The 16335-nt window shown below is 40.0% G+C and overlaps 1 protein-coding gene across 3 annotated transcripts in view; it reads left to right on the plus strand.

Moving 5' to 3' along the window:
* The window catches only part of SRPK2 (SRSF protein kinase 2), a 142739-nt gene that overhangs the window by 33480 nt on the left and 92924 nt on the right, over positions 1 to 16335 (plus strand). The gene's annotated exons all lie outside the window — the stretch shown is intronic.

A 16335-nucleotide genomic window follows, 5' to 3' on the forward strand; every position in this document is an offset into this window, starting at 1 on the left:
CCACGTTCCATCTGATTACCCAGACTTTGTTACTGGTGGAGAGACACTGGCATTTGGGATGGTTCAGCCTGTTTGGGATTAGATTCATAATGAGTTGAACTCTATCCTGAGTTTGCCGTTCTACCATAGGTGGGAAAATGATTTTGGTAACTCAGAGGAAGACAGTAAGAGGTAGAATTTATTTAATCTGTCTCAAAGTTAGTGGTTGAGAATTGTCATCATGCCTCTTCAGTCAGTGGAACAAGTTAGCCTAGGAAAACAATTTTTTCCCTCTTAAAAATAATGCTGGTATCCTCAATGATCTCCAGAGTACTCTAGGGAATTATACACTGCAGATGCTGGGTTTGGTAGCTTTTAACACTGTTCCAGCTAGATTTTTAAGAGGACCTTTGAACATAGAAAAGCATAACACAAAATAATTAAATTTAGCAAGTCTGAATAATTTATCACTGTCAATCACTTTTCTTGGTGATATTTCTAAGTGAAAATAAACCAGGGCAATATTAAACCTTGCCTTTTTTTTTTTTTTTATTCTTGTTGGAGGAGTGCTTTGCTGACTCATGTTGATTGGGAATTTTTCCAATTTTAACATAGCAATTTGGGGGTGTTGCATATTTAAGCAAAAAAAGACCAAACTCTTCTCCTTTGTCTTCTAGTAAAATAAGCATGAAAAATAACAGCAAAAAGTAATCAAAACTCGGAAAAATACCCAGTTTCCATTTTTCTTTTTGTGTCCACGATGCCATTCTACTGCCTTATTCACAAGTTTTTAATGGGCAAAAGCTGAATTTCTAATTTAAAAAAGCAGATGCTTCAGGTTCTCTGAATATACTTTGGACTCTTAAAGTAAGTGTAAATTGTACTCAATGTGTTGTATTTTCCAGTATAGAGGAATCTCCAAAACATGGTTTTAAATGTAAGGTGCTGGGTACAACTTGTGGACTTGTCACTTCCTTGGCTGTTGCTGTCATTGCATAGTTGCTTGTTTAAAGAAAAAGAGGGGAGTGCAGGCTTGGGGTCTGTAGTAACGTCCTCACTGTCATGTCCTTTTGTGGGAAAAGGAAGGATGTGTTATTTTACAGTATATATTCTGGGATATTGTGTAGTCAGTGCATAGAAGAACACACATCAATCTTCCTTAAAATATTCAAAATGGTCTTGCTGTCCTTTTTCTAAACAACCTCACATGGACTCACTTAAATTGAGCACATTTGCTGCATTCAGTGTTTTCCCTTACAAGATTTAGTCCTCATCTTTTTTTAGTTTGCTTTTCTTCCTACACTCTCCTGAACTTTCTCATTCTCCTTTGTCTACTGTGTTCAGCTATCTATTTTCACCTTGGCAACATTTTCTCCCTGTCAATTTTCCTCCCTTCTCGTTCTCCCAGAAATCTTACTGTACTTTTCTCCTGCTTAGTTTTTTCTCTGCTTGCAGTGATTTCTGCTCATTTTATTTTGTTCCCTGTATTTCCCAACAGTCTCTCTACTCTCTTTCATCTCTTTCCCCTCATGTAGTTATTAATTAACATTTGAAGGTAAGTCGGTGATTCTTATGACTTAACAAAATGACATTGTTTAGAATCAACTTGTAAGATGGTCTTTTCTTCTGATGTTTATTCATTGTTTCTCATTGTGAGTGTTAAATACCAGGAACAAATGAAGATTATATAAACCTATTCATATTCCATGTTCCCTAAAAGTAGGGTGAAGTACTAGTGGCGTTTAAAAGTATATCATCTTTGAAGTGTGCTTCCTTCCCTGTAAGGGAGCCAGATGATCATAGGTGGGATTTGTCTGGGCTAGACTTGCCAGTCCTGTTGAAACTTGAATGATCTGATTTTCGAGCGCATATCTTCTGTGACTGTAAACTTGGATACTTTAGGCAATGGTGAGTAGGACAGTGAAACTAGAAGAGAATTCAGATAATTTAACTTTCCATGCTCTTTCATCAGATTTTTTATTTTATTTATAAAAAGGGAAATGGTCTAAGGATGGGATGTACCCTTTATCTGAGCCCTCAGCAAAACCTAACATAGCAGGTCGAGTGTTACCTGCCAGTCTGTTTTTTCTTCCCATTTTGTTTTTCCTTTTGATGTCTTCATGACTATCTGCACTGGTCTGTTTTTAAAACAAAGTTTCTTTTAGTTCACTAGCATTTTATTTTTATGAAAGACGTAACTGACACTGTTGGCAGTCTGTTCAACGTTGTATATTGCTTAAATGTTGCTCCAACAACTGCCAAAATTAGGACTGTGTTGTTGAAAGCCTGTCTTGCCAATAGTGAAGTCTCTGCTCACGTATGCAGGAAAAGCCTGATATGTACAGGAGTTCTGACATCCTGGTTTGAAGATGCATCTGCTGGCTACAGACGTGTGGCAGTGATGTCATTTTCTGACTCATTGGCTGCAGCCACCACGGCTGGGACCTGGGTTGGAGTGGGATGATAGGTAGGGGTGCAGGGGAGGAGAGGGCTGAGTAATGTCCTGCACTTGTAGTGGCATCGCTGCATAAAATCTGCTTCATGCAATTGTGGAGAGGATGGGAGGTACCAGAGGGCCACGAGGGGCTCCTGAATGATGTCACCACACATTTGCGGAGTGGAGGGTGATGACTCGCCACCTACATCACCGTGTCTTCACTGCAGAAGAAACTATTTGTAGCCAGCTTTTAGGCAAGACAATACCAGGTTTCTCATGTGATTGCTGAATAAGTGTTGAGGAAGTCAGATGGAGAAGGGGAGAGGGTGTGAAGAGAAAAAGGTAGAGCTAAAAAAAAATAACCTGGAAAATCTTAATGATTAAGAGGTAGGCTTGCAGACCAGCAAAGCACATTCTAATGTTTCATCAGCAATGGCTGCCGCTGATATAATTTGGATGAGATATTAATGAATGAAAAAAAAGGCAAGCAGCAGAGATGTAAATAGCTTTACCAATTGCAAGATCAGATCTCATGTCTGGACAGACCTTTGCTTTATATAAATACCTCCATTGTTCTGTTTTCTTATAACTCCTTTCTTTCCTATGGAAATATTTTGTCTCTTGCAGCCAGAATTTTTTCTGATCAGATTTTTTAAAATTTCCTATACTTACTCCTTTTCACACATCTTGCACATATAGATATTTCTCCAGATTCCTGTGCAATCCTTTATTGTTTTTGCATATCTAAAAGGTTGCTTTAAAAAAAATAACATCCCATTTCTTCGAAGAACAGAGCAAAAGCAAAGCAAAAGGGTATTTTGACATGTATTTGCATACATGTATGTTTTATCTATAACATTAAAAATATTCCTAATGGAAGCCCTTCAGGACTAGAAAGCTTTCATAGCACTCCCTTAGCTGGAAGCACTCTGTATCTTTTCTTTCCATTTTTGTAAATATGGTATGTTCTTTTCCTATATATTCAATTACAGATATTCAATACATGTATGTATTATACTGTAATTACATTCAGACTTCACAAAGACAGGCATTTGAAGAATTAAAGGTATTTCCGTTCTTTGCAAAAAAGGAAGTGTAAGTTGGCTGAGTGCCAAGTTATTAGTGTTGAGGTGTTTAACATTTGTATCAGTTTAAATAAATGCTTTCCTGTGTTGCTGCTATGTCCAGAGGGACAGGGAGAAGCCCAATAGAAAAATCACCAGTGTCTCTTCATGTTGCTATGTAGCTCCAGCGTGCACTGGCAATTAAAGAGTAAAAATGCTATATGTGAGGAAAATACTTAAAATATAATTAGAAGGTTCCTCCTTTTATGGGCATTGCATGCATGTTTAAAATTTGTGAGCAGTACAATCTTGTCTCCAGTAATAATTCTGCAGTTTAATTTTTCTGTATTTTAAGCTTAAACTTGGTTAAGATGTAGTTGAATAAGAGGTAGATCCATTTACTTAACTAAAATACTTTAAGATAAAAAAAGGATACTCTGTTAATGGAGAACGATATTTGTTCTTAGGTACAATTGTTACGTCTTTATTGCTGTCACTAGATGTGTGTGTGTTAGAAAGATGATTTCCTTCTGTGTGGTGTCTGGCTCTTTTTGCTTTCAGTGGCAGTGGTTATGGCAGTGGGAAGGCAGATCCACGTGTGAGAAGCAGGGATGATTACAGTTAGGGCTCGTGCATTTCGGATGACTGGAATGTGGTGGTGGTTTCACGTTAAATTCCCTCTGCCACTTGGGTGCTTGACCTCAGAGATAGCAAAGGTGTGTGCAGGTGCCATGATCCAAAGCCTTTTCCTTGCAGTAACTGATGTTGGTCTGGCAGACTCTGACGTGATTTCAGTGTTCTTCAAGGGTTTGTATTGGCCCTTAAGTTGCCTCTTCAACAGGAAACAAGCTGCCGAGAGGATACTGAAGGATGGCTGACTGGTTGGATACAGAATTTTGAGTTTTTTTGTAATATTGGGAAGGTTGCTGAGACAAATCCTTAATATTTCATTCACTGGTGAGTGATACCCAGAGCCTATGCTATGTAGTGGACATGGCCAGGCTTATTTACACAGGAGTTGTGCTGTGTCCAAATATAGGAACTAGAAGTAAACCCAGGAGTATTGGATGTTGTTTGGTGAGTGTGACACGGTACAGCTGGTATCAGTATCTTGCTTTTGGCACTTTCAATGGTGGCTGAGGATGTTCCTCTTGCTCTTACTCCTTCTTCATGTGCAAAACACTTTCTATTTCTCTCTTCTTCCCCTTGTCTCCTTCATTATAAACCATAAGGAACATCTTATATGAAGTTTGACAGAGACAACTGTGTAACCTGCCTGGTGTTCCTGAAGAATTGCACTTTGTGTACCAATCACCACATGGACCCGTGTCCCTGTGGGGCACAAATCGCTGCTAAAGTGGAGAGGTTTTTGGCTTATTTTGTGCTTGGGATGACGTGCCTTTTTGATGGAGCTTTTTCTGAGAACTGCTTGTACTCTTATGAGGCCAGAAAAGGTGAAACAAACCCTGTCTCATGCTCATGTTCTGGAGGAACTGAGCTGAGAACATCTCTTTGCACCTGAGAATTCAAGGAGTATAAGAGCCTGATGATCTGCTGGATGAGAAATGTCGAAAACCTTGCAAGAGTGTTTGGAAAAGCCAGTTACATAGATACTGTGATCGTCACAATGTAAAAACTTATTGAAAAGCGTTCAGTGAATATCCTGTCAAAATATCTCAATTTAAAAATATTTCTACTATAAGGATTTCTAACTGTAAAATTTGTAACAAGAGGTAGAAAATATAAAGCAGTGAATGATAACAAAAATAAGACTTAGGAGAAATTCTAACCTGAAGTTTAAGGTTATAACATGTATTCGATAATTCTGACCCAGTTTAATCCTTTTGGGTAAATCGTGTAGCTTCATCTCCTAGGAGAGGCAGGAATCTGTGTGCAAGATTTTATGAGTCATTGCTTCAGTCTTTATAAGGTAACATACGCTTGACTCAATCTGGATGAATAGAAACATGTTTTTTCATCAAGGATGGAATTTAATTTCTCATTCTGCTACATTAGAGCAATTTATTTTTTTTTTTCCTTGGATTTTGAAGAAAAAGCACATAACAAATGAGTGGAAAAGTAATAGTCGTTGAAAATAGGAACAGCACTTAAGGCATTTAGGCAAATTATAGACCAGAAAGAAAATGCTATTATCAGAAGGATCCTAACACAGTAACAGTTCTACACTAGATTGTAAAAGGAATAAATTAGAAATATTTTGGATTAGAAATCAGAAATTACTCGATTTGTCTAGTGAGTTAAGACAGCAAAGATACTAGAAGTGAGGTAGTTTGAGAGTGTCTAACACTCCATTATTTTGCTGGAAGTTGAATTTTTTCAACTTCAGCAGAAAAGCTGTCCATGCACACTCAGCAAACCATTTGCCTTGCTCTAGACAAGGTTTGGAAAATACAGCTAATGACTTACTGTGTTTTAACTAGGAGTAATAACTTCTTGAATTACTCTGTCTCCAGCTACCTAATGTCCAAATGTTTCCATATGGAAATGTTTTTTGCCTAGTAATAGAAGGCAATTAGCAACTGAAGGATACTTTTTAACATACTTAAAATATTTTGTTGTTTTTTTTCCTCCAAAAGGATAAACTTGTAGAAATAAGCTTTCTGTTTTCCAGCAGCTCCAAAAAATTTTCTCAACTATGTCCCTGTCCCTTCCAAACAAAACCTTTCTCTTGAAGGTTAAATACATTTAAATAATGAAGTTCAGTGTATAAATAATTAGGAAATAACAAGCACCGTCATGTTTGGGGTTAACGGTGCTTTCTTTGGTGTGCTTTACTGGTATTTAATGTGACAAGTAGTTACGCAAAAGGAAGTTTAATTTTTTTTTCCTTTGCAGAATGGCTTTCTGTACAACCACAGATTTTCAAACAAACTTTTGGCAGAGTTGGTTATTGGCCTGAGATGGGAGGAGAGAGAGAAAAGCAACAACTTGGTGCTGGGCATACATCTGGTACAGAGAATGCTGCCAGACTCAGCAGAACTACCAGAATGAAGAATTCCTCTTACTGTCACCTTTGTGTTTCAGTAAGCACTTTATTAATGAGCTCTACATTCTGACAAAAGATCAAATGACAGATTATGTCAACAGGGCTTAGTTAAGTTACATGGGTTACTAAAAGAAATTCAAATTCAGTGCTAGGTTTAACTGTAATTCTGCTTTCTTGTGTTCATAATGGGCTGTTTGTAGAGTAATTGTAGCACATCAAATGCTTTTCTTCTTAAATACATAACACTTCCTCAAATTTGTCTACAAACTTCCTTCAAAGATTTCCATATATAATTTGACTCTAGAAAAAATTCTTCCTGGTATTACTTATGTGACTTATGTTATATATATATACATATATATTTGGAAAGTACTGATTGTATTGTGGATGTTCTCAAGGTTCTCATTTCCACTTTTGTGATCTGCAGGGTATGTTTCCTTTTCTGCCATGTCTCATTCCTTTCTGTATCCTGTGTTTTTCAAGGTCCTCCTCATGGTGAAGATTCAGTGAAATGAAGTTTTAAAATGATAGTACTGTTGTTGCTGTTTTTCTTGAATAAAATACCATTTTTAAGTAAGTCCTCAATGAATGATCTTTCATTTTCCTCTGCAAAAACAAGACAGTGACTACCATTAAAGGTATATAAAGGTATATATCTGTCTTTCAGTTTACCTTTGGCCTCTATTCATGTTAAGGAGAACAGTGCTAAACAGGTAGCAGAGTCATTTGAATGAAAGATGTCTGTCTTCAAGAATTAGGGTAGATTGAACTTTTGGGTACTAACCAGGGATACTAAGCCATTTTGAAGGAAGACAGGTTTTCCTCAGAATATTTTGCAAAAGTATTACTTCAACCTCAGCTCAGGTATGGAAAACCCAGTTTGCAAGGATAACAGTGATATTACTATGAATATATTCTTTAAAAGTACCTGAGCAGATGATTCCAGTAGAGTTTTAAGTATATCAGGAATGTGAAAAATCAGTTTCTCAGTCTCTGAGATCACTCGAAGATCAGATGTAACCTATAGTTTCTTAAAGTGAAAGATTCAGTACTGTTAACATTAAGTCCATTTAATGTACTTGTAGGTACTGAGTAAATCCATCTTCCCCTTTATACAAGTGGAAGTGAATGATCCATCAGTGCTGGTCACTTTTTAAACATCACCTCCTACGGGCACAGGAGCAGGCAGTTCCCAAATGTGGGAAGTCAAGCAGGTGAGTCAGAAGGCCAGCTTGGCTGAACAGGTATCTTCTCTTGGAGATAATGCAAAAAAAGGAAGGTGTATGCCCAGTTGAAGCAAGGTCAAGTGACATGGGAAGAATTCAAAGATTCTGCTGCTGCTGTAGGGAGACAATTCATGCAGCCAGAGATCAGTTGGAGTTGAAGCTGCCAGAAATGTGGGGGACAATAAAAAGAGTTTTTTTCAAATATGTTAATGGCAATCAGCAATATGGAAATATCATTGGCAGCTTACGGGATGAGGATGGTCATCTCACAAACAGGAACAGAGACAAGGCAGAGGTGTTTAACACTTTCTTTGCCTCTGTCTTCAACTCGGAAGATAAACCAAGGGGGTCTGCGTGCCCTGAGCTGGAGGACCATGACTTCCAGAAGGATCAACTCCCAGTAGAAGCTGAAATTGTGTGAGATCTGCTGCTACAGCTGAATCCCTACAAATCTGTGGGGCTTGATGGGATTCATAAAAGAATCCTCAAAGAGCTGACTGATGTCATCACAAAGCCTCTTTCACTGATTTTTGAGTGGTGTTGGGAATCCAGAGAGTCCCCAGCTGACTGGAAGCTGGCAGATGTCCTGATTTTCAAGGAGGAGGACCCTGGAAACTACAGGCCTGTCAGTCTCACCTCAATGCCTGGTAAAGTTATGAAGAAGATTATTCTAGGAAGTATTGAAAAACACCTGAAAGACAACACAGTCCTTGGTCACAGCCAGCACAGCTTCGTGAGAGGAAAGTCCTGCTTATCAAACCTGATTTCCTTTTAAGGCAAGGTAACCTTGATCAAGGGAAGCCAGTGGATGTAATCTTTCTGAATTTCAGTAAAGCTTTCGATACTGTCTCTCACAGGATCTTTCTGGACAAAATGCTCAGCCCACAGCTGGATAAACACACCACGTGGTGGGTGAGCAATTGGCTCACAGGTCAAGCACAGAGGGCAATAGTGAATGGGGGAACATCAGACCGGTGACCTGGCACTAGATGGTTCCACAGGGTTTCATCTTGGGCCCCATACTTTTCAACATCTTCATAAGTGAATGATTTGGACACAGGACTGGAAGGAACACTAAGCAGATTTGCAGATGACACAAAACTGGGCAGAGCTATTGACTCCCTTGAAGGTAGGGAGGCCCTGCAGAGAGACTTTGTCTTGCCTCACATTAGAGGGCTGGGCAGTCACCATCCATATGAAGTTCCACAAGGAAAGGTGCTGGATTCTGCAACAGGGATGGGGCAACCCTGGATGTCTGTACAGACTAGGGAATGAGAGGCTGGAAAGCAGTGCCATGAAAAGAGACCTGGGGGTCCTGTTCGACAGCAAGTTGAGTATGAGTCAGCAGTGCCCTGGCAGCCAGGAGGGCCAACCGTGTTCTGGGGGGCATCATTCAGAGCAATAACTAAAACCTGACTCTTACAAAAATGTCTAAAATGCTGTGCATTTCGTTGTTACTGACTTCTTCTTATACATGCCTTTAGGAAAGGAGGGAGTTTGCTTTATCACTTTGAAGTAAACAGTTTCTTAAAATAGTGATTTTAGTATTTCAAGTATAGCATAACCTTAAAAGTTCTATTGTAATTTCCTCATGCCCTGAGCAGAAATATTATTTATGATACCGAAGAGGAATAATACTAAAAATATTAATGTAATCTCCCCAACAGAAGATTGCAAACAGCTGGTTTTCTGTCACTTATTCTTCAGTGAGGCAGACACTGGCTTGTGTTTCAGCATTGCTGTGAATGTTATGCATGAGAGACCTGAAGAAGCCTATAAAAAAACATACTATTTTTTTTGTCACTTCAAAAGCTTAGTAACATCTGGAAGAAGAATTTATTTTGGGCAGTTATACTCTCTATGCTTCTATACAACCTCATTTAGTATTCATATGTTTATCAAATTTAGGCTTTGTCTGTGTTTGTGCCATTTTGAGACCCCTGGTGCCAGAGCCTGTGATTTTATTTTAGAACTATTTATTTTAAAAGTATGTGATCTAAAACATAGCAACAAGTGAACCTCTCAAGTTATGTGTAAATCTGCCTGATTTTGTCTAGTGATACCCAGTGCCCCATTGGGAGAATTTTATTTTATTGCTGTCTATACTGTTTAACGTGTCACTTGTACAACAGTTGTGCACAGCTCAAAACGTAGATCTGTCCGTGTAAAATCACGAGTGATACCGAAGTTCCTAATGCATTTCTTGACTTCAAGGCTGAAAATTTACTTAAAATAGGTAATTTGGTTAATTTGCTTTGTGTAATATTTTCAGATTGGTCTTTAGATATTGACGTGGGAAGCAGGATTATTTCTTTACAGTAACGCTGAAACTAGCCAGCTTAGAGCAGGATAAGGGTTTTATAGGCAAATTGTAAGATCCAAGCAGCTGTAGCACCAATGTGACATAAATATGGAAAAGACAGTGAATAGACTAGGATGGATATTGATAGGGAAAAAGATGTTTAAAGATAGCGTAGAAGAAAGACTAAAATCACCTCGAGTTTGTGTCCTGACATACATACCTACACAGAAAATGGAAGAAAAGCCCTAAACCTTACCATAAAGTTTATGATCATGTTAGACTAACAAAACATGTGGATGAGCCTACTTACTGATTAAAGAATAAGTATATTTTTCTTTCATCTGTTTAGTATAATATTTATTTTAAGAGGAATGCATGGAAATTTGGGTAGCAAGGGTTTACATTGCAAAAAAATGAAGGTACTTATGTTTAGCTGCCACTCCATCTCATCCCTTACAAAAGGGATGGGGGGTGGGCAGAAGCTGTATTAGTTGAGTTCTGCAACAGTGGATCTCTGCCCTGGATAAATTTAATACACGCACCGTCACTAAGATATTTTAATCTTGACTGATGAACATTTTGTAGACCATTGAGATAATCTGTTTGCGGTAGACATGATTAAATTTTTACTGAAACAGTGACTTCTGTCAGTTGACTTTGAAATTGTGGTGACTCTGATATCTACCCATATGTCGTAGGGAACAGTTTGTGCAGTGTCATATACCTTGTCTGCACTTTTCCATCTGTTCTTGAGCAGCAGCTAGGGGGTTTTTTTCTTTCTTTTCTTGTGGAGAGCTCTGTGTGGTTTTTATTGGTAAAAATAAATAAACAAAACTCCAGGCTAGTTCTGCTCCCCTGTTCTTTTCTCCAGATTATGTTTATATTTGTCAAAGATTCCTAGTTCCCATATCTGACTTTTTTTTTTTTTTTCCCCACATTATTGAAATAAAAGAACTTCTCTTCTTTGTCTTGCATAAAGAGTTTCTTCCCTTATGCTTTCTGAGGGGGTTTGTTCTAGAATCACTGTGGAAACTTCATGTTTCTTGGAACCTTTGGCATGATGCTTTCCAACAAATCCCCTTTGAGTTTAGAAACTGCCAGCATCTCTTTGTAGAACTCTGCTCTCCATTTTTCCAAGCCTTTGGTCTCAGTTTTTGACAAAGCAAATGATCTTTCTCTAAAAGAAGATCCCTTCCTATTTTAACTCAATGTGGTGTCTTTTTCTCTGATCTAACACACAACTTACACCTGAACATCTCAGAGGAGACAAACATCTAGGCTGAAAAAAACCCAGTAATTCTGAGCACAGGTCCCTCTAAATGGTTAGGTTCTGCATTGTTTTGGTTTTAAAAAAAATTCTGATGATTATGAAGTCATTTTGGGCAGTGCAGAGCCTTTCTGTTTTTTGTTGTCATTCAATCACAGCTTGAATAGTATGGCTTTAGAGACTTAGCGTATCTGCTTTGCTCAGGCCTTGGCTGAGAGCCAGTTGTCTGCCACTCAATCTGTACAGAGTGCAGAATTACTCAAAGTGGGCTGATAAAGTGCATGGAACGACTGAGGAGTTGGTGACAATGATACTGACCAATAATTGATACAATAATTTATAAAAATAATTTATTGTCATTCTGTAGCTGGAGAAATCATTTGTATTAACCACTGCTTTGAGATTTGCAAGCACTAATTTTCATTCATCTTCATCTTTTTCTCAGGCAGTGTTATGATCTGTTCTTCTGGGTGTGGTTTTACTTACAGTGCTGAGTTTTTGTGGCCTCTGAAATTAGGACGGTACAAAAATCAATGAGAACATAAGTGCTTGCTCACTAAGCAGAGGTCCACTGTACCTCCGGGTGCTGATCACTACAGTTATCTAATTAACTCATGAAAGCCATTAAAGGTGTGGTTCTTTGTCCTGAACAACCCAGCATTTACCTCTGTGCCACAGCACTTGAAGATCAACCAATTATGAAGGTGTTCTCTGTTAAGTTGGAGGGTCTTGAACCAGGAGGCCTCCAGGAAGAGGTCCTGAATTATTATATGGTAAAACTTTTTTTTTTTTTGTTGGTTTTGTTTTTTTGTTACTTTGAGTTTAATAAATGTTACTGTAATTTGCATTCTTCTGGATGCAAGGGCTGCTTGAGTGGGTGGCACAGTAACCACAATTTAGTGGTTTTTTTCTTTTTTTATTTGGACTTGAGATGCAGCTTATATGTTCTAACAAATTCTGTAAATAAGCCCATATTTCTGGATATGTAAATTATAAAAAATCAAAATAACTGAAAATATTACTGTTTCTGCAGCCATTGGTCTTCTATGTCTCAAAGGCACTTAGTATAAAACTCATCTGTGTTATTTTGGGGATATTATTGTATCAAGAGTAATAATGATGGTATCAGCCTGACTTTGATGGGGCAGTATGGATGTGTAAAGGTACAGATTTGCTTTTAAAAATTAACAAAATGGGTCCAATTGCAAAAGTCATAGATAGCAGAGACAAAAGATAGGTAAATCCCAAATAAGAAAATATTTCAAGCTGACAAAAGAGAAAAAGGGAAAGAAAAATCCAAAACCTTCTGATGGAAGTTTTATCAACTCATGGAATGGAATGCTCATTAAAACACTAGAATTTTTTTTCCCTATGAAGTCTCATTTAAATTCTACTTACAGCTATATTAAATATATCTTTGTTGTTACTTGGTTACCAAAAATAAAACTATATTACGTGCTAAAATACCATGGGGAAGAAATATTTTTTAATCTCTTGGAACATCTAGAGACTTTAGGTTTGCAGTGAAGTAACTTATATATTGGATTTTGTTTTTAACATTTGTAGGGTATTGTAAGTCTCAATTGTGATAATCTCTAGACATCCATTGAAAAGCCTTTGTGGAGGCTTGTTGTGGAATGGATCAGTCGATCACTTTATTTCAAACTGCAAATTTTGTTTTGGTATAAAGTCCTGCCTTGTTAGTATCCATTTATATAATCAATTTTAACAGGGTTAAGCATCTTCAGAAGGAATTAAAAAAACTGTTGGATTATCAGATTGAGAAACATATTTACAATCAGTTAGTGCCAAAGATCTGTGGCAGGGGAAATGAGCTTTAGTTTGCATTTCAAATTCTCAGTTTTATCTCTGTGAGAGTAAGCATTTGAGATCACGACCTTCTAACACTCCTTCACTAAAAACGGTGGGGGAGGAAAAGCTGAGTACTAAAGGGATAAATTTGCTTCACAAAGTTTTTGCAACCTTGGGTCTTTTCCATCCCACAAAAATTTCTGTGATGTAGCTTTTAGCTTTTAGTACTGACAACACAAACATGTTGTCACATTTCATTACCATCACAATGGGTAATGAAAGCATCCTGTTCTTGTTGAACCATATTGGGTCAGAGTAAGAAGAGAGAATCCATAAGGAATTGCAGGTGTGTTGGTCCTTAAAAAAAAAAAGTAGACCTACTCTCTTTTAACCTGTGTGATACAAAGTAATCTGTATTCAGAGACTTGTCACAGTAACTGTTTTCTGAATTTTCTTAAAAGCAGTGTCTTTCTGAAAAATATTTTTGCAGTGTTCTGAATACCTGGTTGAGTCCTGCAGTAGATCTTTTTGATCATACTGTGCCACTGTTCTTTGGTCTGTTTGATCTTGTGCACTGCCTTCATACTGTTTAAACATAAATTTGTTGGAAAATACTCTGTAATGATAACCCTAATATTGCACTTGTTTAAAACAATTATTCAAATTAGTAGCAATATATCCAGTGCATTTTATAATTTGTGTGATCAACACCAATGTCCTATGTTGCACTACAAATCTGCTTTAAAATAACAGATGATTGTATAGTTGAAAATTAAGAGGTATTAAAGCTGTTTGTGGAGCCTTTGTGCCATACAGCATACTTCCTAATGTGTCAGAAGTTTATTTACTGTAATATGAGTGGGTTTTTTAGTGACCAGGTATTAGCCACTGTGTGGTTATATTTAACAGCTATATTTGATTGAAAAAGTTGATAATTTGGTGTTAGGGGTGCTCACTGGTGTCTTATCATAGATTGTTGGGTTGTTTTTTAATGGGAAAAATCCCCAAACAGTACCCCAGGAAATTTAGTTGATGCTGTCATTCCATTTTGCTAGCTGGAGAACTGAGGCACAGAGGGAAAGATGAACACGGCCTAAATGAGAACTGCTATAAATCTTTGGTAGTGAGATCCAAGAGACCAGAGCAGCAAACTTGTTCTTTAGCAGGCTGCAGTTCTGGAGCTGTCCCAGAACCTGGGAGGTTTCCTAACTGCAGCCTGGACGTTCCTGCAGCATCTGGACTTCTGCCTGGGTCGGGATGTGAGTCTGGGTATGCAGGGAAGGCTGCTGGTAGCTGTGACTGTAGGAGCACCTGCTGCCTGGGATGGACAGTGGTAAAGGAAGGTTTTTTATGGTCCTTGCAGTCACTCAGTGGAGCCAGTTGTGGACATACTGACATTTCACAGACATGTCTTCAAAGATCTCAGAAGCATATACTTGGGATTTGAGAACTGAGATACTTCTTGGGGTTTCCTCTGATCATTATCTTTTCGGAAGAACAAGTGGGATATGCTTGATGAGGTGATGATCACTGCTGGCTTGCAACCCTTCCAGTGAAGCATGAGGGTGGTAAACTCATTCAAGCAGTAATATTTTTGTAACTCTGGTTGAAAAAAAAATAATCTTGTTGTCCAGTTTCTCTTCTTCTGTTTTCAGAAATTTCTGAGGCTTTGTACCTGAAATAATGTGTAAAGAGAGGAAGAGAGGTCAGATTGAAGCTCTTTCATCATGGAATGGTTACTTCCAAACAGTTGAAGCTTACTGTGGCTATAAACAAGTGGACACAGTGTTGCACAGGTCTTACCAGTATTTCCGTAGGTGGCACTACGGTCTCTGGCGAGGATAGGATCTTAAAATGATGCTCGCATCCATGACATGGTTCTTTGTATTTTTTGGGTTACCAACCTCTTGACTCCAGAGCTCCTGGTGAATTCACTTTTCAGAAGTGTCTGTTCTGCTCAGTAGGATCTTGTGCATCAAATGGCAGGGTGATCTCCCCTTGGTGACAGTCACTCTGGGTGTCTGTGCCCAGGTGTGTGCTGCCAGGTGTTTTGGGGACAGGATACCAGCCCAGGCCTTACAGGTGCTGGATTGGTGATCACAGGATCACAGAATATCCGGAGTTGGAAGGAACCCAAAAGGATCACAGAGTCCAGCTCCTGGCCCTGCACAGGACCATCCCCAAGAGTCACACCATGTGCCCAAGAGCATTGTCCAAATGCTCTGTCAGGGTTGGTGCTGTGACCACTTCCCTGGAGAGCCTGTTCCAGTGCTCAGACACCCTCTGGGTGGGTTAATAGGTATTGAGAAAAAAAAAAAAAAAAAAAAAAAGAAACGTTACTTTTCAAAGTATATGCAGAGAGCATTAGAGGCAGAGCACTAAAACCCAAAATCCAGCTCTGCCTAGCGCCTTCCATGTCTGGTTTCTCACCCGCACACGAAAAGTACTGATTTAATACCTCGTTCTTTGTGACAAAAATGATTCAAAGAGCCATATTTTTCAGGGCTCCTGATCTGCGAGGTTTTCGCGGGTGTGCGGCGCGTCCCGGCGGGGTGGTGGGGCAGGCGCTCGGTGCCGCGGCCCCTGCGTTCCGGCGCTGCCCCCCGGGGCGGGTCCCCCCCGCGCTGTCCCCCGCGGCCCGGCCGGCGGTGGCGCGGTCCCCGCGGCGGTGGCGCGGGCCGTGGCGCGGGGCGGCGCCCCCGCCCCCCCCTTCCCCCCCCCCCGCGCGCGGCGATGGTTGCGCCCGCCCGCCCGGCGCGCGCGGTCATGTGCGCGGGCCCGGCCCTGCGAGCGCGGCTGGGCGGCCTCGCACAGCGCCGCGTCCCGGGGCCTCCGCAGGACAAAAGGGCGCAGGGAAGCGGCTCCCCCGGAACAGCGGCAGGGCCAGGCGGCGCCGGTGGTGAACGTTTTCTGATTTTTCCAGAAATCAAGCAGAAGACTGAGCTGCTGATGTCAGTTAACTCTGAGAAGTCGTCCTCTCCAGAAAGGTACGGCCGCAATCCTCCTTCCCCCCGCCACCCGCCCCTCCGCCCGCATGAAACGCGGGGGCTTCTCCCTTCTCCTCCTCCGCGCTGCTGGCATTGTGCGCGTGCTGCATGCTGGATACCGCTCCGTGCCCACCCCGCCGCGGCCGCTCCTCTTCCTCGGGCTTTTGTGCATTTCTGCCGGGGTTTGCCGGTCCCGTCCCCGTCTCCCGGAGCCCGGCGGGCTGCAGCATGCGGATCCCGGCGGGGCGGACCCC

Source organism: Empidonax traillii, unplaced genomic scaffold (assembly GCF_003031625.1).
Source record: "Empidonax traillii isolate 1590-97213 ecotype Southwest subspecies unplaced genomic scaffold, ASM303162v1 scaffold277:size2070623, whole genome shotgun sequence".
NCBI lineage: Eukaryota > Metazoa > Chordata > Aves > Passeriformes > Tyrannidae > Empidonax > Empidonax traillii.